Source organism: Mesoplodon mirus (assembly GCF_964341445.2).
Source record: "Mesoplodon mirus genome assembly, chromosome: 1".
Lineage (NCBI taxonomy): Eukaryota > Metazoa > Chordata > Mammalia > Artiodactyla > Ziphiidae > Mesoplodon > Mesoplodon mirus.
Window position 1 is genome coordinate 131,658,827 of NC_138976.1, and position 20,971 is coordinate 131,679,797.

Consider the following 20,971-nt stretch of genomic DNA (forward strand, 5'->3'; position numbering starts at 1 on the left):
CAGAAGTAGGTCCTTCAGGATCTGATCCCACCCTTGAAGTCCCCAGAAGCTCTGCCCTACAGGAGCCCCAGCCAGGCTGGCTCAAGGCCCCCTGAGAGGCCCACTCCTTCCAGAAGTCCCGCCCACAGAACCTCTAGTCCTTCCCCTATCCCTACCCTCCAGATCCCAACCCTGCCCTCCGTTCCTCCTTTCCTTTCAACATTACCAGGTCCTGGCCTCTGCTATTCCCATGGGAATGGAGGTAAGAAGGTGGGCATAGTTGTAGGCTGAGCCCCTTCTCCTCTGCCCCACTCCTGGAAAAACTGAGGCCTGAGAAGACCTTGAGAACCTGTGCCCACTTCCTCCTGGAGGCTCTGGGGAAGCAGGCTCCCCTTCTGCTGGAGAGGCCGGCCCAGGAGGCCTCCAAGGGGCATATCTGTGTCTGAGCTCAAGCACTGGGGTCCTGCCTGAGACCTTCAGCTCCTTCTCTTGTTTTTTTCCCAGCTCTTCTGACAAAGCCAAGCCTTTCTACCCCATCTGGACATCCCAGCCCCCAGCCCTCAGCCTAAGTGCTACCCGTCAGGCAGACGGGCTGCAGTCTCAGCTTTGCCACTCACCAGTTGAGTGGACTTGGGAGATCACTCTACCTCTCTGTGCCTCAATTTTCTCATACATAGAATGGGACTAGCGATCCCCACTTCATAGGGTTGTTTGAGGATGCAATGATAATGCACATAAAGGACTCAGCTTGGAGCCTGGCACATGGTCAGCACCTCAAAGGAACGGTTTTCCCTGTTCTCTGAGGGCCACTTCCTCAGACCTGCACCTGCTGTACTATTTCCCATTTTTATTTAGGAGGTGGATCGACTCAGAGAGGTAGTATGTGTGGTAGCTAAGAGTCAGATTCTGGAGCCCGTCTGCCCAGCCAGGACCTCCAGCTCTGCCACTTTACCGGCCATCCAGCCTGGGTAAGTCATTTAACCTCTGCACCTCAGTTTCCTCAGCTGCAACATAAGAATGATAATAGTGCTTAAAGCAGTGCCCAGCACCTAGTAAGCACCAGTGGTGATAGAGCTCGTACTACAGAACCAAGTCCTCCCACGTGGACAAAGTCTCAGGGGCCATCACGAAAGTTCTCTGACCAGAAAAGTGCCTGTTTCTTCTGACAGCGGGCCTCTTGGAGGAAACTCCCCACTTGGGAGTCCTGCTCCCTTGTGAAGCTCTCATTCCCAAGGTTTTCTGGCTGTTTCTGAGTTTCCCGGAGGCTGGAGAAGGGAGTATGTGGTGAAGGCTTGCCGAGAAATTGAACATGAGATGATGAAAACCTGATCAAAACCGTATGGAGCTGGCTCTGACCAAACACTTAGCCATGTAACCGAGACAGCCCCCGCCCCGAGAACTGGATGTGCTCCAGGTGTGAGCGGTGCTGGGGTAATCGTGGGAAAGGGTCACGTTCAATTCCATTTTCTGTTACTCACATGTGTACTAGGCCTTGTTCTGTGGCAGGCCCTGGGCAGAGCAATGTTGGCAATGGTAGTTCCCTGGGAACTCTATCAGGGAGCCATTTTTTTGGGGGGCCGAGAGGTTTGTGTGATCTCAGTTCCCCAACCAGGGATTGAATTGGGGTCCCGGCAGTGAAAGCGCCAAGTCCTAACCACTGGACCATCAGGGAATTCCCCCATGGATAGGAAGCTTTTTGTCCCCCATAGAGGTGGACAAAAAGCCTGGGAGCTCCCTAAGTAGGGATGTCAGGTCCCTTTAGGGAGATGTTGGCTGCTGGGACCACAGAACTTCAGGTAGGGAGGTGTCACTCAGCTGCCCGCCTTAAACCTGTAGCAAGTGTCATGTGCCTGAGAGAGGAAGGTGGCTACTTAGAGGCAGGCAGCAAGGCCCCCATATCCTGGTTAGGGAGCTAGGAGTCCACCCCAACCCTCAGAGAGCAGGCAGCTTCATCATTGTCAGGTAGGCAGTCCTGTCAGAACTTGGAATAGATAAAGACTCAACACTTGTCAGTGAATCACTGTGAAACAGGGCAGGTGTTGATTAGATGAAATCAGAGTGCTGAGAATGTTTAAGTGGATCAGGACAAGTCACAGGTTGCTGGGCTAAGCCCTCCTGTGTCTGGCAGGGAGATAAGGGAAAAAGACCTAGTGTCCGGGAGGGTTGGTGGCTGGGGGTGGGAAAAACAGGGAAGGAGAAAGCCAGGAGGAAAGGCACTGGCCGAAGAAGAGGTGGGGAGGGCTCAGGCTTCTTCAAAATTATTCACCCTCCAGGCCTCCAGGGTCCAGCAGGGGGCTGTTCCAGCCACTTCACCAGCACCTGGATTATTTTCTTTCTTCCTGGACCTCAGCTTTCCCTTTATTCCCAGAGGGTGGTCCCTGGGGCCCCGGGAAGTGAAGACTTTCCTTTCTTTCTATTTTTAAAATAAATAAATAGATTTATTTATTTATTTTTGGCTGCGTTGGGTCTTCTTTGAGGCTCGTGGGCTTTCTCTAGTTGCGGCGAGTGGGGGCTACTCTTCGTTGTGGTGCGAGGGCTTCTCACTGAGCTGGCTTTTCTTTGTTGAGAGCAAGGGCTCTAGGTGTGCAGGCTTCAGCCTGTGCTCTAGAGTCCGTGAGCCACAACTACTGAGTCCATGTGCCACAACTCTGGGGAAGTTGGACTCAGTAGTTGTGGCTCACGGACTCTAGAGCACAGGCTCAGTAGTTGTGGCACACAGACTTAGTTGCTCGGCGGCATGTGGGATCTTCCCGGACCAGGGCTCAGACCTGTGTCCCCTGCATTGGCAGACGGATTCTTAACCACTGTGCCACTAGGGACCTTTCTGAATGTGCATGACTTTGGGGAGACTGTGTGAATGCTGGGGAGGGTTAGCCTAAGACCCAAAGATTTAGGAATTGTCTTTGTTTGGAGGGACCCTTAAAAATGAAGCCCCCCATCCCCCACCTGACAGATGGGGGAAGTAAGGTCTTGGAGGGGGCAGTGAGGAAGGGACTTCCCCAGAGTTGCACAGTCAGGGGCAGAAACAGGATTGGGGGATTGGGGACTGGTCATTGAGCTCATGACCTGTTACTGCATCCCTGCGCCCCCCACCTGTGGCAGTGTCAGGGAGGTGGTGTCCAGGTGCCTCTCTCCTGGTAGCACCTACTCAGGGCTCCCACCCTCACCTTCTCTACTCCATCTGTGTGTTTCTGCAAGCGTCCAGAGGGTGGGTTTGTGTCTGCCTCTTTGTCAGGCTGAACTTTGCTTGGTTTCACTGGGGACCCAGAAGGATTTGAGGGGATGTACCCCCCTCACACCTGTGTTTGTCCTCTGCCTGCTACAGTGCAGGGCACAGGTCCAAAGAGTGTCCACAGCTGTGAACTCTGGAACTCCATGGTTGGCTGACTTAATGGACGGATGAGTTGGTGGGGGGTGGGTGGATGGATGGGTGAGGTCTAATGGATGCAGAGACAGCTAGATGGATGGCTGCATGCATGCATGAATGGATAGGTAATTTCCCCCAGGTAGCGGAGCCAAATTTCCGGGCTATACCAGTTGTTCTTGCAAACTATCCGCATTCCACCCACTCCTCTGACTCCAAGACCTGATTTACCTGAGGTTCTGGACACCTCGTCCTAGGAGCAGAGGTGAGGAAGAAGCTGCCATGCTCCCAGCTCAGTGAGGAAGGGCTGGCACAAACCCTCACTGCTGCTTCCCTTCCAAGTTTGCCCAAGCCTGCCCAGGTCTGCTTTTGTTACCAGATAAGGTATATGGTGTAGTGGTGGCCCCTGTTCCCAGGTGAGGATGCTCAGTCTGCTGTACTAGCTGTCATCCCAACCCCAGGGGCACAGACTTGCTGCTCCCAGCTGGACAGGCCCTTAGGGGCCATAGTTGGGCAACCACCCAGCTTTCCCAGAGGACTTCCCGAGCACGAGGAGTTCATTCCTCCCAGAACAGTCTTGTGAGATGTCCCAAGATTCGAGGGCTTTTGTCTCCCAGAGCTGAGACTCCTTCCCTGTGACTCCTCTGGTCTCAGTGTTGCCTTGGCCCTGGAGCCCATGTGGCTATGAGGTGGTGGGGGTCTCCCCATGCTGAATCTCCCCAGCTCTCTGGATGTTCCTTTTTCCTTCCTCTCCCACTCTGACCTCTGGCTCCCAGGTCTGTCCATCAGTACCCCTGAGAAGCATGGCCCCAGGGTTGCCACGTGGACCCAGATGGGGCTGGACCTGGCCCAAAGTGACTGGGCGAGAGAAGAGGGCTGGCCTGGAGGTCAGATTCTATGTGGACAGATGGGCCCTCACCTCTGGCTGCTGACCCTTTTCTTATATATTTATCTGCTCTCAAGACAAATATTTTTTTCAGTGACTACCTTGTGCCAAGCCACGTACTTCATACCAGGGAGACAGTGGAAACCAAAATAGACAAGATCCCTGTTCAGGAAGGCTGACAAACTAACAATTATAACTCAGCATCTTGAGTGCTGCAAGAAGAGAGGGGCAGAGGGCCCTGGGAGCTTGGGAGGGAGGGAGGCTGCCTAACCCTGTGTGGAGTCAGGGAAGGCTTCCTGGAGGAGGAGTCATCCAGACTCAGATGGGAAGCCAGGTAGGCAGAAGAGAGAGAAGAATTCCAGACAGAGGGCATGACTTGGGTGGTTGGGTTCTTTCACCCCAGGCAACAGAGTTGGGCCTCCTGGCCCTCCCCAGCCATGAGAGCTGGTTCCCAACAACTCCCTTCCCCACCCCCATGATACCACATCCCTGAGACACCTGGATGTTTGAGCACCTGTCCTGGAAGGCAAAAACTCAGAGGGCTCAGAGAGTTTGGGTCATTCAGTGGACGGGCACAAGTTTAATGTTGCTGAGCCGTGGAGTCTGATAGGGCTGTGAGGAGACATGATGTGGGGCCCTGATCATGGGAGCTGATCCTGAGAACACAGCATATTAGGTGGAGGTGGATGACGATGTTGCTTGGGCTGCAGGGTGGAAACTAACCCGGCCCTTCCACCTCACCCTTCCTGTCACAGTCCTCCTGGACAGACAGCAAACAGACAGCAGACAGATGGATTCGTGGGTACAAGCTGGGCTTTATTGGAAACACTGCAGTCTGGGCATGGAGAAGTTGTGCTTCCACCACACTCATCCACACTCACACTCACACTCACACCCACACTCCTGCCCCACCCCAGCTGGGTCAGTTCTGGTGCAGGGGAGCAGGAAGCGTGGTCCTCCCTTCTGGTCCTTGGTTCCCCAGGGCTTCAGTGATTCACATTCTTTCCCTCAGACACAGGGCTCCCTCTGGGGCTATCATGGGCTACCTGCTCTAGTGCTTTCCCTGGGGGAGGAAGGAGAGGCAAGGTCATGGGCTGGGGTCTTGGGCAGGGGCTTGGAGGGAGGAGGCAGGGCTGGGGAGGGCCAGGCTTGCCTTGGCTGAGTTCTTCTGCAGTCTCCGGATGATGCGGCCCACCCAGGGCTGGTCTAGGGGTGCACAGAGCTGGTAACCTCTCAGCGTGGAGAATATGGAGACAGAGGTCAGAGGTCAGAGAAAATAGAGCCCTGGAACCCAGCTTCCTGGAAGGCCCTGGTATGAGGAGCTGTGGCTGGGGACCACACCCAGGAGCCTGTTTCAGGGGCTTCCTTGCAGAGTTTGGGCTTGGCAAGGAAAAGAGTGATAAGAAGGTGGGGGTGGGTCTCCCCAGGGGCTGATGGGGGAGATGAGGATAGTCAGGCTTGTCCTGCAACTCACACAATGGAAGACACCCTGAAGCCATTGTTGATGAGCAGGTAGCGATAGGCTAGCACCAGGAATCCAGGGAAGGGGAGCTGGGTCAAAGACAGGCAGCAGTCTTCAGCGTCATTGGCATCTCCCAGAGCTGGGGTAGGATTAGTGTCAGGACACAGGGACACTGAGGAACGGAGGCCACAGCCCTCACTGGCATTAAGGATGCCTGTCTGTGTGTGGCGGCAGCTAGACCTGATATTCGCTAAATATATTGAAGCACTTCTAAGCAGTTCGGCAAATGACCGCCGTCCGGAGCCCCACAAATGCCCTCCTGCTGCCCTGATCACCCCAACTTCTCTCCTGAGTCTTTTCAACTTCCCCACAAATGAAGAGTTCACGCTGGTTACAGTGTCAGTGGGGGGAAGGATGTGGGGTAGGGAAGGGGGTGAGGTGGGTAACAGGAGGGTGGCATTAACAGAACATAGGAGTTGTTAAATTTTTTGACCCTTCTTAGACCAATACCTCCCATTCCCTCCACTTTAACAGTATACTCTGTTCTCTCCTGCCTGGGAAACAGAGGCAGCAGGAAATAGAGCCTGAAGAGACGGGGCTAGTCATAGGCCCTGGATACACCAAGAGACAGATACACATTGGAATTCAGGAGCCCAGGTACACCGCCACTCACAGGCAAACACACGGGGCACAACCCAGGTTCACTGAAACATGCAGTCCTAACTCACAGAGTCCCTCACGTCCAGCGTCAAGCAGTCTGAGCCCTAGACACCCCTGATACTTGCCCCCACACACTAAACCTCCCCTCAGCCTTACCAGGGGAGGTCCATAGATTCAACAGGCTGAGGGCTAGTAGAGCAGCTGCATGGGATGCCATGGAGGATGAGTGGAGACTGACTGCAAGCAAGCTGTGAGCGTGAGCGAATCTGGGCAGAGACTGTGTGAAGCCGAGGCCTGGCTGGGAGTGAGTGAGTGTGCTGGAAAGTGCAGGGTGTGAAGGGGTCTGGGAACGTGAAAGTGGACGAAGCTGGAGGAAGCTGTCACTGCCACCCATTTATGGCCCGGAACTAATCATGGAGAAGAGTGAAATTATGCTATTTTCAAAAATATGGGGGATCAGATTTTCTGCCTAATTATATAAGATTTATCTTAAAAAATACATATTATTTTAAAGACTTATTGGCTGTGAAATAAGTTAAGGGTATTTCAAAGGGCTTGTCTGCAAAGAAAGGTGAGAAGCAGGAAAACACAGAAAGTCGAGGGGAAAATATATCAATATATACATTGCTATATGGTGAACTAAGCCTTAGGGCAGCAACAAAGTGGAGGACCTGACCCTTAGATACTTACAAGTAAGCTGGAATCTTTAAAAAGTTCAACTCTTTATAATTAAAAAGATTTATTAAAGTTAATAACCAAGTGTTTTAACTGACATCAGAAGATCAAAACAATAAACCCTGAGAACACAGAAAAATAAAAATAAAGATATGAGCAGAAGTTAATAAAACAGAAAACATATAAAATTGAGGTGATTAGTAAGTCAAAAGAATATTCTTTGAAAAGGTTTAAAAAACACACTTTGATTAAGCAAAACAAAAACATAAGTAAAGAATATACAGAAAGAGTCAGGACAATGTTAGAGCAGAGAATATATGAAATGCCAGTAAATTTGAACATTTCTGTAAAGTGGACCATTTCCTAGCTCCTAAAGTTTACCAAAACTGACACAAGAGGAAATAATTTAAGGCCATCATGCCTGCTCTTGGCATCCTCGGAATGTCCCAGCCTCAGGCTGCAGCTTCTGTAGTCCATGGCAAAATAGGGAGAGGGGCCGGGGCTGCAGTAGGTTGAAACACTGCCCTCACTGAGTGTGTGGGTGTGACCATCTGTGCAGTGACTGAACAAAGAGCAGGGGAGCAGGGTTCCCAGGGCAGGGCCTTCAGAGCCAGCAGGCACAGGGAGTTGGCACAAGCATTTAGGCCCAGAACAAAGAGCGCCTTCTTTGTCGGAACGGCAGACCGGCCTCTCACCTTCCCACTCAGGCTGCTCTCCCACCTGACCTGTGTGTGGAACGTGTCCACAGGGTACACCTGTCTGCACATTTAACCATAGGTCTGGGCGTCGCAGCTTCCAGCCAGGTGAGCGACGGTCGCAGGCAGGTGGGTCCTGGACACACACGGAGAGTCTCCTGCCTGGGCCCCTGGCCGCTCAGTGCCCCTGCCCCAGAGCGGACACCACAAAGCAGCCCTGTCTGAGTCCACTGCCACTAGAGGGAGTATTTGCCCAACTCTTCTAGAAAACAGGGTCCTTGCGGGCAATTCATTGGAGGGACAAAAATAAATCTTTGACAACTTTCTGCTGAAACTTACGAGCCTTCACACCTAAGCCTCTTACAAGGTCAGCTGTTAAGCTAAACATGAGCTCATGATCTAAATTTACACAATAATGAAAAAATCAGCTACAACTGGAGACATTCAGCAAAAACAATCAATACCAGAATTAGATTCCCAAGGCCATCCATCAGATGTTGGAATAATCAGGTATAAGGCAGAAAATATACATAAAACTAGAACTGAAACAAGGAACAAGGATGGTTTAAAAGACTGGTAGGGTCTTTAAAACATTTTTAAAGTACATGTCATTAATAAAGCAAAAAATTCGAAGGTTGTGTAATACAACAGATTAATCACGGAGAAGAGTGAAATTATGCTGTTTTGAAAAATATGGCAGATCAGGTTGTCTGCCTAATTATACAAGAAGATTTATCTTAAAAAATACACATTATTTTAAAGACTTATTGGCTGTGAAATAAGTTAAGTGTATTCCACAGGGCTTGTCTGCAAAGAAAGTTGAGAGGTAGGAAAACACAGAAAGTCGAGGGGAAAATATGTGAATATATACATTGCTATATGGTGAACTAAGCCTTAGGCCAGCAACAATGTGGAGGACCTGACCCTTAGATACTTACAAGTAAGCTGGAATCTTCAAAATGTTCAAATCTTTATAATTTAAACGATTTATTAAAATTAATAACCAAGTGTTTTAATTGACATCAGAAGATCAAAACAATAAACTCAGAACATAGAAAAATATAAATAAAGATATGTGCAGAACTTAATTGAACAGAAAACGTATAAAATTGAGGTGATTAGTAAGCCTAAGTAATATTTTTAAAAAGATTTAAAAAACACACTTCGAGTAAGCAAAACAAAAACATAAGTAAATAATATACAGAGAGAATCAGGACACTGTTATAGCAGAGAATATATGAAATGCCAGTAAATTTGGACATTTCTGTAAAGTGGAAAATTTCCTAGCTCCTAAAGTTTATGAAAACTGACACAAGAGGAAATCATTTAAGGCCATCATGTCTTCCCTTGGATAACCTCAGTATGATCTGGCCTCAGGATGCAGCTTCTGTAGTCCATGGCTACCTGCAGAGAGGGGGCGAGGCTGCAGGATGTAGGAACACTGCCCTCAGTGAGAGTGTGGGTGTAGCCATCTCTGCTGTAACTGAACGAATGCAGGGGAGCAGGGGGCCCAGGGCAGGGCCCTCAGAGACCGACAGGCCCAGGGGTTTGGCACAAGCATTTAGGCCCAAGCCAAAGAGTGCCTTCTTGGTCTGCATGTCAGCGTGGCCTCTCACCTTCCCACACAGACCACCCTCCTACTTGAAGTGGGTTTGGAACGTGTCTGCAGAGTACACCTCGCTGCGCCATTAAGCATAGGTCTGGGCGTCGTAGCTTCCTGCCAGGTGACCGAAGGTCGCAGGCAGGTAGGACCATGGGACGCCCTTAGGCCTAGGCCTAAATGCTTGTGCTACACACCGGGGCCGGCCGGGTTCTGAGAGCCCTGTCCTGGGACGCCTGCTCCCCTGCCCTTTCTTCAGTCACATCAGAGATGGCCACACCCACACCCTCAGTGAGGGCAGTGTTCCAAACTCCTGCAACCCCGAACCCTCTGCACAGGTTGCCATGGATTAGAGAAGCTGCATTCTGAGGTAAGGGCGTTCCGAGGATTCCAAGGGCAGACATGATGGATTTAAAGATTTCCTCTTGTGTCAGTTTTGGTAAACTTTAGGAGCATGGAAATTGTCCACATTACAGAAATGTTCAAATTTACTGGCATTTTATATATTCTATGCTATAACATTGTCTTGATTCTTTCTGTATATTATTTACTTATGTTTTAGTTTTGCATAATCAAAATGTGTTTTTTAAATCTTTTCAAAGAATATTCTTTGGACTTACTAAATCACCTCACTTTTATAAGTTTTCTCTTTTATTAAGTTCTGCTCATATTTTTATTTATATTTTTTCTCTATTCTCAGGGTTTATTGTTTTGATCTTCTGATGTCAAATAAAACACTTGGTTATTAATTTTAATAAATCATTTTAATTATAAAGATTTGAAACTTTTGAAGATTCCAGCTTACTTGTAAGTATCTAACGGTCATGTCCTCCACATTGTTGCTGGCCTAAGGCTTAGTTCACCATATAGCAATATATATATTCACATATTTTCCCCTCAACTTTCTGTGTTTCCCTAAACCTCACCTTTCTGTGCAGATAAGCCATTTGAAATACACTTAACTTATTTAACAGCCAATAAGTATTTAAATAATGTGTATTTTTTAAGATAAATCTTCTTATATAATTAGGCACAAAATCTGATCTGCCATATTTTTCAAAACAGCATACTTTCACTCTTTTCCATGATTAATCTGTTGTATTACACAACCTTCGAGTTTTTAGCTTTATCAATGACATGTATTTTAAAAATGTTTTAAAGACCCGACCAGTCTTTTAAAACATCCTTGTTCCTTGTTTCAGTTCCAGTTTTATGTATATTTTCTGCCTTGCACCTCATTATTCCAACATCTGATGGATGGCCTTGGGAATCTAATTCTGGTATTGACTGTTTATGCTGAGTGTCTCCATTTGTACCTGATTTATTCATTATTGTGTAAATTTAGATCATGAGCTCATGTTTAGCTAAACAGCTGACCTTGTAAGAGGCGAAGGTGTGAACGTTCGTGAGCTTCAGCAGAAAGTCGTCAAAGATTTATTTTTGTCCCTCCACTGAATTGCCCGCAAGGACCCCGTTTTCTAGAAGTGTTGGGCCAATACTCCCTCTAGTAGCAGGGGACTCAGAAAGGGCTGCTTTGTGGCCCCCTCTATGGAGCAGGGGAACTGAATGGCCAGGGGCGGGTTCAGGAGCCTCTCTGCGTGTGCTCCAGGGACCCACATGCCTGCAACCTTAGGTCACCTTGCAGGAAGCTACGATGCCCAAACCTATGGTTACCTGTGCAGCGAGGTGTAATCCATGGACACGTTGCACACACACTTTAAGTAGGAGGGCGGGCTGAGTGTAAAGATTATAGGCCGGGATGTCGTGCAGACCAAGAACGTGCTCTTTGGCCTGGGCCTCAGTGCTTGTGTCACCCCCCTGGGCCTGCCGGGCTCAGAGGGCCCTGCCCTGGGCCCCCTGCTTCCCTGCCATTTGTTCAGTCACAGCAGAGATGGCCACACCCACACCCACAGTGAGGGCAGTGTTCCAACCTCCTGCAGCCCCGCCCCCACTCCACAGGTTGCCATGGACTACAGATGCTGCAATCTGAGGCCAGGGCATTCCAAGAATGTCAAGGGCAGATATGATGACCTTAAATGATTTCCCCTTGTGTCAGCTGTGGTAAAATTTAGGAGCTAGGAAATTGTCCACTTTACAGAAATGTTCAAATTTACTGGCATTTTCTATATTCTCTGCTGTAACATTGTCCTGATTCTTTCAGTATATTATTTACTTATGTTTTGTTTTGCTTAATCAAAGTGTGTTATTTAAATCTTTTCAAAGAATATTCTTTTGACTTACTAAATCACATCAATTTTATACGTTTTCTGTTTTATTAAGTTCTGTTCATATCTTTTTATTTTTTCTCTGTTCTCAGGGTTTATTGTTTTGATCTTCTGATGTCAATTAAAACACTTGGTTATTCATTTTAATAAATATTTTACTTATAAAGATTTGAATTTTTGAACATTCCAGCTTACTTGTAAGTATCTAAGGGTCAGGTCCTCCACATTGTTGCTGGCCTAAGGCTTAGTTCACCATATGGCAATGTATATATTGACATATTTTCCCCTCGACTTTCTGTGTTTCCCTACATCTCACCTTTCTTTGCAGGCAAGCCATTTGAAATACCGTTAACTTATTTCACAGCCAATAAGTCTTTGAAATAATGTGTAATTTTTAGATAAGTCTTCTTATATAATTAGGCGGAAAATCTGATCTGCCATATTTTTCAAAACAGCATAATTTCACTCTTCTCCATGATTAATCTGTTGTATTACACAGCCTTCGAGTATTTAGCTTTATCAATGACGTGTACCTTAAAAATGTTTTAAAGATCCTACCAGTCTTTTAAACCATCCTTGTTCCTTGTTTCAGTTCCAGTTTTATGTATATTTTCTACCTTGCAGCTGATTATTGCAACATCTGATGGATGGCCTTGGGAATCTAAATCTGGTATTGATTGTTTTTGCTGAATGTCTCCAGTTGTAGCTGATTTCTTCATTATTGTGTAAATTTAGATCATGAGCTCATGTTTAGCTAAACAGCTGACCTTGTAAGAGGCTTAGGTGTGAACGCTTGTAAGCTTCAGCAGAAAGTCGGCAAATATTTATTTGTGTCCCTCCAAAGAGATGCCCGCAAGGACCCCGTTTTCTAGAAGTGTTGGGCCAATACTCCCTGAAGAGGAATGGGACACAGACAGGGTGACTTTTCAGACCCCACTCTGGGGCAGAGAGAGTGGGCGTCCTGTGGCCCGGGCAGGAGCCTCTCCACAGGTGTCCCAGGCACCCATCGGCCTGCGACCTTTGGTCAACTGGCAGGAAGCTACGATGCCCAGACGTATTGTTACCTGTGCAGTGATGTGTACTGCACGGACGTATTCCGCACACACTTCAAGTAAGAGCGTGGCTTGAGTGGAAAGGTAAGAGGTTGGGCTGCTGTGCAGACATGAAGGCGCCCTTTGGCCTGTGCCTAAATGCTTGTGCCATGCCCCTGGCACTGCTGGGCTCTGAGGGCCCAGCCCATGGTCCCCTGCTCCCCTGCACTTTGTTCAGTCACAGCAGAGATGGCCACACCCACACCCTCAGTGAGGGCAGTGTTCCAACCTCCTGCAGGCCCGCCCCCCTCCACAGGTTGCCATGGACTACAGATGCTGCATTCTGAGGCCAGGGCATTCCGAGAATGCCAAGGGCATATATGATGACCTTAAATGATTTCCTCCTGTGTCAGTTTTGGTAAACTTTAGGAGCTAGGAAATGGTCCACTTTACAGAAATGTTCAAATTTACTGGCATTTCATATATTCCCTGCTATAACATTGGCCTGATTCTTTCTGTATATTCTTTACTTATGTTTTTGTTTTGCTTAATGAAAGTGTGTCTCTTAATCTTTTCAAAGAATATTCTTTTCACTTACTAAATCACCTCAATTTTATACGTTTTCTGTTGTATTAAGTTCTGCTCATATCTTTATTTATATTTTTTCTCTGTTCTCAGGGTTTATTGTTTTCATCTTCTGATGTCAATTAAAACACTTGGTTATTAATTTTAATAATCTTTTTAATTATAAAGAGTTGAAATTTTTGAAGATTCCAGATACTTGTAAGTATCTAAGGGTCAGGTCCTCCACATTGTTGCTGGCCTAAAGCTTAGTTCACCATATAGCAATGTATGTATTGATATATTTTCCCTCCGACTTTCTGTGTTTCCCTACATCTCACCTTTTTTGCAGACAAGCCATTTGAAATACCTTCAATTTATTTCACAGACAATAAGTCTTTGAAATAATGTGTATTTTTAGATAAATATTCTTATATAATTGGAAGAAAATCTGATCTGCCATATTTTTCCAAACAGCATAATTTCACTCTTCTCCATGATTAATTGGTTGTATTACACAACATTTGAATATTTAGCTTTATCAATGATGTGTACTTTAAAAATGTTTTAAAGATCCTACCAGTCTTTTAAGCCATCCTTGTTCCTTATTTCAGTTGTAGTTTTATGTATATTTTCTGCCTTGCAGCTGATTATTCCAACATCTGATTGATGGCCTTGGGAATCTAATTCTGGTATTGATTGTTTTTGCTGAATGTCTCCAGTTGTAGCTGATTTCTTCATTATTTTGTAAATTTTGATCATGGGCTCATGTTTAGCTAAACAGCTGACCTTGTAAGAGGCTCAGGTGTGATCGCTCATAAGCTTCAGCAGAAAGTTGGCAAATATTTATTTGTGTCCCTCCAATGAGTTGCCCGCAAAGACCCCGTTTTCTAGAATTGTTGGTCCAGTACTCTCTCTAGAGGCAGGGGACTCCAACAGGGCTGCTTTGCGGTCCCTGCTCTGTGGCAGGGTCTTTGGGTGGCCTGTGGCCCGGGCAGGAGCCTCTCTACGTGTGTCCCAGGGACCCAACTGCCTGCAACAGTCAATCACCTGGCAGGAAGCTACGATGCCCAGACTTATGGTTACGTGTGCAGCGAGGTGTACTCCGTGAACACGTTCCACACACACTTCAAGTAGGAGGGCGGCCTGAGTGGAAAGGTGAGAGACAGGGCTGATGTGCATATCAAGAAGGTGCTCTTTGGCCTGGTCCTAAATGCTTGGGCCACATCCCTGGACCTGCCGGGCTCTGAGGGCCCTGCCCTCCGCCCCCTGCTCCCCTGCCCTTTGTTTAGTCACAGCAGAGATGGCCACACAAACATCTTCAGTGAGGACTGTTTTCCAAACTCCTGCAGACCCGCCCCTACTCCGCAGGTTGCTGTGGACTAAAGAAGCTGCATCCTGAGCCCAAGGCATTCTGAGGATGCCAAAGGAAGACATGATGTCCTTAAATGATTTCCCCTTGTGTCAGTTTTGGTAAACTTTAGGAGCTAGGAAATTGTCCACCTTACAGAAATGTTCAAATATACTGGCATTTTATATATTCTCTGCTGTAACATTGTTCTGATTCTTTCAGTATATTATTTACCTATGTTTTGTTTTGCTTAAAGTGTGTTTTTTAAATCTTTTCAAAGAATATTCTTCTGACTTACTAAATCACCTCAATTTTATACGTTTTCTGTTGTATTAAGTTCTGCTCATATCTTTATTTATATTTTTTCTCTGTTCTCAGGGTTTATTGTTTTGAACTTCTGATGTCAATTAAAATACTTGGTTATTAATTTTAATAAATCTTTTTATTTATAAAGAGTTGAAATTTTTGAAGATTCCAGCTTACTTGTAAGTATCTAAGGGTCAGGTCCTCCACATTGTTGCTGGCCAAAACCTTAGTTCACCATATAGCAATGTATGTATTGACATATTTTCCCTCCGACTTTCTGTGTTTTCCTACATCTCACCTTTCTTTGCAGACAAGCCATTTGAAATACCCACAATTTATTTCACAGCCAATAAGTCTTAGAAATAATGTGTATTTTTTTAGATAAATCTTCTTATATAATTGGAAGAAAATCTGATCTGACATATTTTTCCAAACAGCATAATTTCACTCTTCTCCATGATTAATCTGTTGTATTACACAACCTTTGAGTATTTAGCTTTATCAATGACGTGTACTTTAAAAATGTTTTAAAGACCCTACCAGTCTTTTAAACCATCCTTGTTCCTTGTTCCAGTTCTAGTTTTATGTATATTTTCTGCCTTGCAGCTGATTATTCCAACATCAGATGGATGGCCTTGGGAATCTAATTCTGGTATTGATTGTTTTTGCTGAATGTCTCCAGTTGTAACTGATTTCTTCATTATTGTGTAAATTTAGATCATGAGCTCATGTTTAGCTAAACAGCTGACCTTGTAAGAGGCTCAGGTGTGATCGCTCATAAGCTTCAGCAGATAGACGGCAAATATTTATTTGTGTCCCTCCAATGAGGTGCCCGCAAATACCCCGTTTTCTAGAATTGTTGGTCCAATACTCTCTCTAGAGCAGGGGAATGCGACAGGGCTGCTTTGCGGTCACCGTTCTGTGGCAGGGCCATTGGGCGGCCTGTGGCCCGTGCAGGAGCCTCTCCACGTGTGTCCCAGGGACCCATCTGCCTGCGACCTTCAGTCACCTGGCAGGAAGCTACGATGCCCATACTTATGGTTACCTGTGCAGTGAGGTGTACTCCGTGGACACGTTCCACACACACTTCAAGTCAGAGGGCGGCCTGAGTGGAAAGGTGAGAGGCAGTGCCGATGCGAATATCAGGAAGGCGCTCTTTGGCCTGCTCCTAAATGCTTGGGCCACATCTCTGGACCTGCCGGGCTCTGAGGGCCTTGCCCTCGGCCCCCTGCTCCCCAGCCCTTTGTTCAGTCACAGCAGAGATGGCCACACAAACACCTTCAGTGAGGACTGTTTTCCAAACCCCTGCAGACCTGCCCCTGCTCCGCAGGTTGCCGTGGACTAAAGAAGCTGCATCCTGCGCCCAGGGCGTTTTGAGGATGCCAAGGGCAGACATGATGGCCTTAAATGATTTCCTGTTGTGTCAGTATTGGTAAACTTTAGGAGCTAGGAAATTGTCCACTTTACAGAAATGTTCAAATTTACTGGCATTTCATATATTCTCTGCTATAACATTGGCCTAATTCTTTCTGTATATTCTTTACTTATGTTTTTGTTTTGCTTAATCAAAGTGTGTTTTTTAAATCTTTTCAAAGAATATTCTTTTGACTTACTAAATCACCTCAATTTTATACGTTTTCGGTTTTATTAGTTCTACTCATATCTTTATTTATATTTTATCTCTGTTCTCAGCGTTTATTGTTTTGATCTTCTGATGTCAATTAAAACACTTGGTTATTAATTTTAATAAGTATTTTTTAATTATAAAGAGTTGAAATTTTTGAACATTCCAGCTTACTTGTAAGTATCTAAGGGTCAGGTCCTCCACATTGTTGGTGGCCTAAGGCTTAGTTCTCCATATGGCAATGCATATATTGACATATTGTCCCCTCGAATTTCTGTGTTTCCCTACATCTCACCTTTCTTTGCAGACAAGCCATTTGAAATACCCTTAACTTATTTCACAGCCAAAAAGTCTTTGAAATAATGTGTATTTTTTAGATAAATCTTCTTATATAATTAGGCAGAAAATCTGATCTGCCATACTTTTCAAAACAGCATAATTTCACTCTTCTCCATGATTAATCTGTTGTATTACACAACCTTCGAGTATTTAGCTTTATCAATGACGTGTACTTTAAAAATGCTTTAAAGATCCTACCAGTCTTTGAAAACATCCTTGTTCCTTGTTTCAGTTCCAGTTTTATGTATATATTCTGCCTTGCAGCTGATTATTCCAACATCGGATGGATGGCCTTGGGAATCTAATTCTGGTATTGATTGTTTTTGCTGAATGTCTCCAGTTGTAGCTGATTTCTTCATTATTGTGTAAAGTTAGATCATGAGCGCATGTTTAGCTAAACAGCTGACCTTGTAAGAGGCTTAGGTGTGAACGCTCGTAACCTTCAGCAGAAAGTCGGCAAATATTTATTTGTGTCCCTCCAAAGAGTTGCCCGCAAGGACCCCGTTTTCTAGAAGTGTTGGGCCAATACTCCTTCAAGAGGAAGGGGACTCAGACAGGGTGGCTTTGCAGCCACCGCTCTGCGACACAGGCAGTGGGCAGCCTGTTGCCCGGGCAGGAGCCTCTCTGCATGTGTCCCAGGGACCCATCTGCCTGCAAACTTCGGTCACCTGGCAGGAAGCTACGATGCCCAGACTTATGGTTACCTGTGCAGCGAGGTGTACTGCGCGGACACGTTCCACACACACTTCAAGTATGAGTGCGGCTTGTGTGGAAAGGTGAGATGTTGGGCTGCTGTGCAGACAAAGAAGGCGCCTGGCCTGGGCCTAAATGCTTGTGCCACCCACGTGGCACTGCTGGGCTCTGAGTGCACTGCCCTGGGCCCCCTGCTCCCCTGCCCTTTGTTCAGTCACAGCAGAGATGGCCACACCCACACCCTCAGTGAGGGCTGTGTTCCAACCTCCTGCAGCCCCGCCCCCCCTCCGCATGTTGACATGGACTACAGATGCTGCATTCTGAGTCCAGGGCATTCCAAGAATGCCAAGGGCAGATATGATGACTTTAAATGATTTCCTCTTGTGTCAGTTTTCGTAAATTTTAGGAGCTAGGAAATTGTCCACTTTATAGAAATGTTCAAATTTACTGGCATTTCATATATTCTCTGCTATAACATTGGCACTCCACATTGTTGCTGGCCTAAGGCTTAGTTCACCATATGGCAATGTATATATTGACATATTGTCCCCTCGACTTTCTGTGTTTCCCTACATCTCACCTTTCTTTGCAGACAAGCCATTTGAAATACCCTTAACTTATTTCACAGCCAATAAATGTTTGAAATAATGTGTATTTTTAAGGTAAATCTTCTTATATAATTAGGCAGAAAATCTGATCCGCCATATTTTTCAAAACAGCATAATTTCACTCTTCTCCATGATTAATCTGTTGTATTACACAACCTTCGAGTATTTGGCTTTATCAGTGACGTGCACCTTAAAAATATTTTAAAGATCCTACCGGTCTTTTAAACCATCCTTGTTCCTTGTTTCAGTTCCAGTTTTATGTATATCTTCTGCCTTGCAGCTGATTATTCCAACATCGGATGGATGGCCTTGGGAATCTAATTCTTGTATTGATAATTTTGCTGAATGTCTCCAGTTGTAGCTGATTTTTTATTATTCTGTAAATTTAGATCATGAGCTCATGTTTAGCTAAACAGCTCACCTTGTAAGAGTCTTAGGTGTGAACGCTCATAAGCTTCAGCAGAAAGTCGGCAAATATTTATTTGTGTCCCTCCAAAGAGTTGCCCGCAAGGACCCCGTTTTCTAGAAGTCATGGGCCAATACTCCCTCAAGAGGAAGGGGACTCAGATAGGGTGGCATTGCGGCTCCCGCACTGGGGCAGAGGCAGTGGGCGGCCTGTGGCCCGGGCAGGAGCCTCTCCGTGTGTGTCCAATGGACCCATCTGCCTGCAAACTTCGGTCACTTGGCAGGAAGCTACGATGCCCAGACCATTGGTTACCAGTGCAGCAATGTGTACTGCGTGGACACGTTCCACACACACTTCAAGTAAGAGCGCGGCTTGAGTGGAAAGGTGAGAGGTTGGGCTGCTGTGCAGACAAAGAAGGCGCCCTTTGGCCTGGGCCTAAATGCTTGTGCCACGCCCCTGGCACTGCTGGGCTCTGAGGGCCCAGCCCTGGACCCCATGCTCCCCTGCCCTTTGTTCAGTTACAGCAGAGAGGTCCACACCCACACCCTCAGTGAGTGCAGTGTTCCAAACTCCTGCATCCCCACCCGCCCCCCACAGGTTGCCATGGACTACAGATGCTGCATTCTGAGTCCAGGGCTTTCCGAGAATGCCAAGGGCAGATATGATGACCTTAAATGATTTCCTCTTGTGTCAGTTTTGGTAAACTTTAGGAGCTAGGAAATTGTCCACTTTACAGAAATGTTCAAATTTACTGGCATTTCATATATTCTCTACTATAACATTGGCCTGATTTTTTCTGTATATTCTTTACTTTTGTTTTTTTTTGCTTAATCAAAGTGTGTTTTTTAATGTTTTCAAAGAATATTCTTTTGACTTACTAAATCACCTCAATTTTATACGTTTTCTGTTTTATTAAGTTCTTCTCATATGTTTATTTATATTTTTTCTCTGTTCTCAGGGTTGATTGTTTTGATCTTCTGATGTCAATTAAAACACTTGGTTATTAATTTTAATAAATATTTTTAATTATAAAGAGTTAAAATTTTTGAAGATTCCAGCTTACTTGTAAGTATCTAAGGGTCAGGTCCTCCACATTGTTGCTGGCCTAAGGCTTAGTTCACCATATAGCAATGTATATATTGACATATTTTCCCCTCGACTTTCTGTATTTCCCTACATCTCACCTTTCTTTGCAGACAAGCCATTTGAAATACCCTTAACTTATTTCACAGCCAATAAGTCTTAGAAATAATGTGTATTTTTTAGATAAATCTTGTTATATAATTAGGCAGAAAATCTGTTCTGTCATATTTTTCAAAACAGCATAATTTCACTCTTCTCCATGATTAATCTGTTGTATTACACAACCTTCGAGTATTTAGCTTTATCAATGACGTGTACTTTAAAAATGCTTTAAAGATCCTACCAGTCTTTTAAACCATCCTTGTTCTTTGTTTCAGTTCTAGTTTTATGTATATTTTCTGCCTTGCAGGTGATTATTCCAACATCTGATGGATGGCCTTGGGAATCTAATACTGGTATTGATTGTTTTTGTTAAATGTCTCAAGTTGTAGCTGATTTCTTCATTAGTGTGTAAATTTAGATCATGAGCTCATGTTTAGTAAAACAGCTGACCTTGTAAGAGGCTCAGGTGTGATCGCTCATAAGCTTCAGCAGAAAGTTGGCAAATATTTATTTGTGTCCCTCCAATGAGTTGCCCGCAAAGACCCCGCTTTCTACAATTGTTGGTCCAATACCTCCTTTAGAGGCAGGGGACTCCGACAGGGCTTCTTTGTGGTCCCCACTCTGGGGCAGGGGCAGTGGGTGGCTTGTGGCCCACGCAGGAGCCTCTCCGCATGTGTCCCAGGGACCCATCTGCCTGCGACCTTCGGTCACCTGGCAGGAAGCTACGATGCCCAGACTTATGGTTTCCTGTGCAGCGAGGTGTACTCCACGGACACGTTCCACACACACTTCAAGTAGGAGGGTGGCCTCAGTGGAAATGTCAGAGGCATGGCCGATGTGCATATCAAGAAGGTGCTCTTTGGCCTTTTCCTATATGCTTGGGCCACATCCCTGGACCTGCCAGGCTCTGAGGGCCCTGCCCTTGGCCCCCTGCTCCACTGCCCTTTGTTTAGTCACAGCAGAGATGGCCACACAAACACCTTCAGTGAGGTCTGTTTTCCAAACTTCTGCAGACCCGCCACTACTCCGCAGGTTGCTGTGGATTAAAGAAGCTGCATCCTGAGCCCAGGGCACTCTGAGGATGCCAAGGGCAGACATGATGGCCTTAAATGATTTCCCCTTGTGTCAGTTTTGGTAAACTTTAGGAGCTAGGAAGTTGTCCACTTTACAGATATGTTCAAATTTATTGGCTTTTTATATATTCTCTGCTGTAACTTTGTCCTGATTCTTTCAGTATATATTTTCTCCTTTTCATCTCAATGCACCATGGACCCTGTCATCACAATGCACCATGCTCATCATCATAATGCTTCATGCTGTT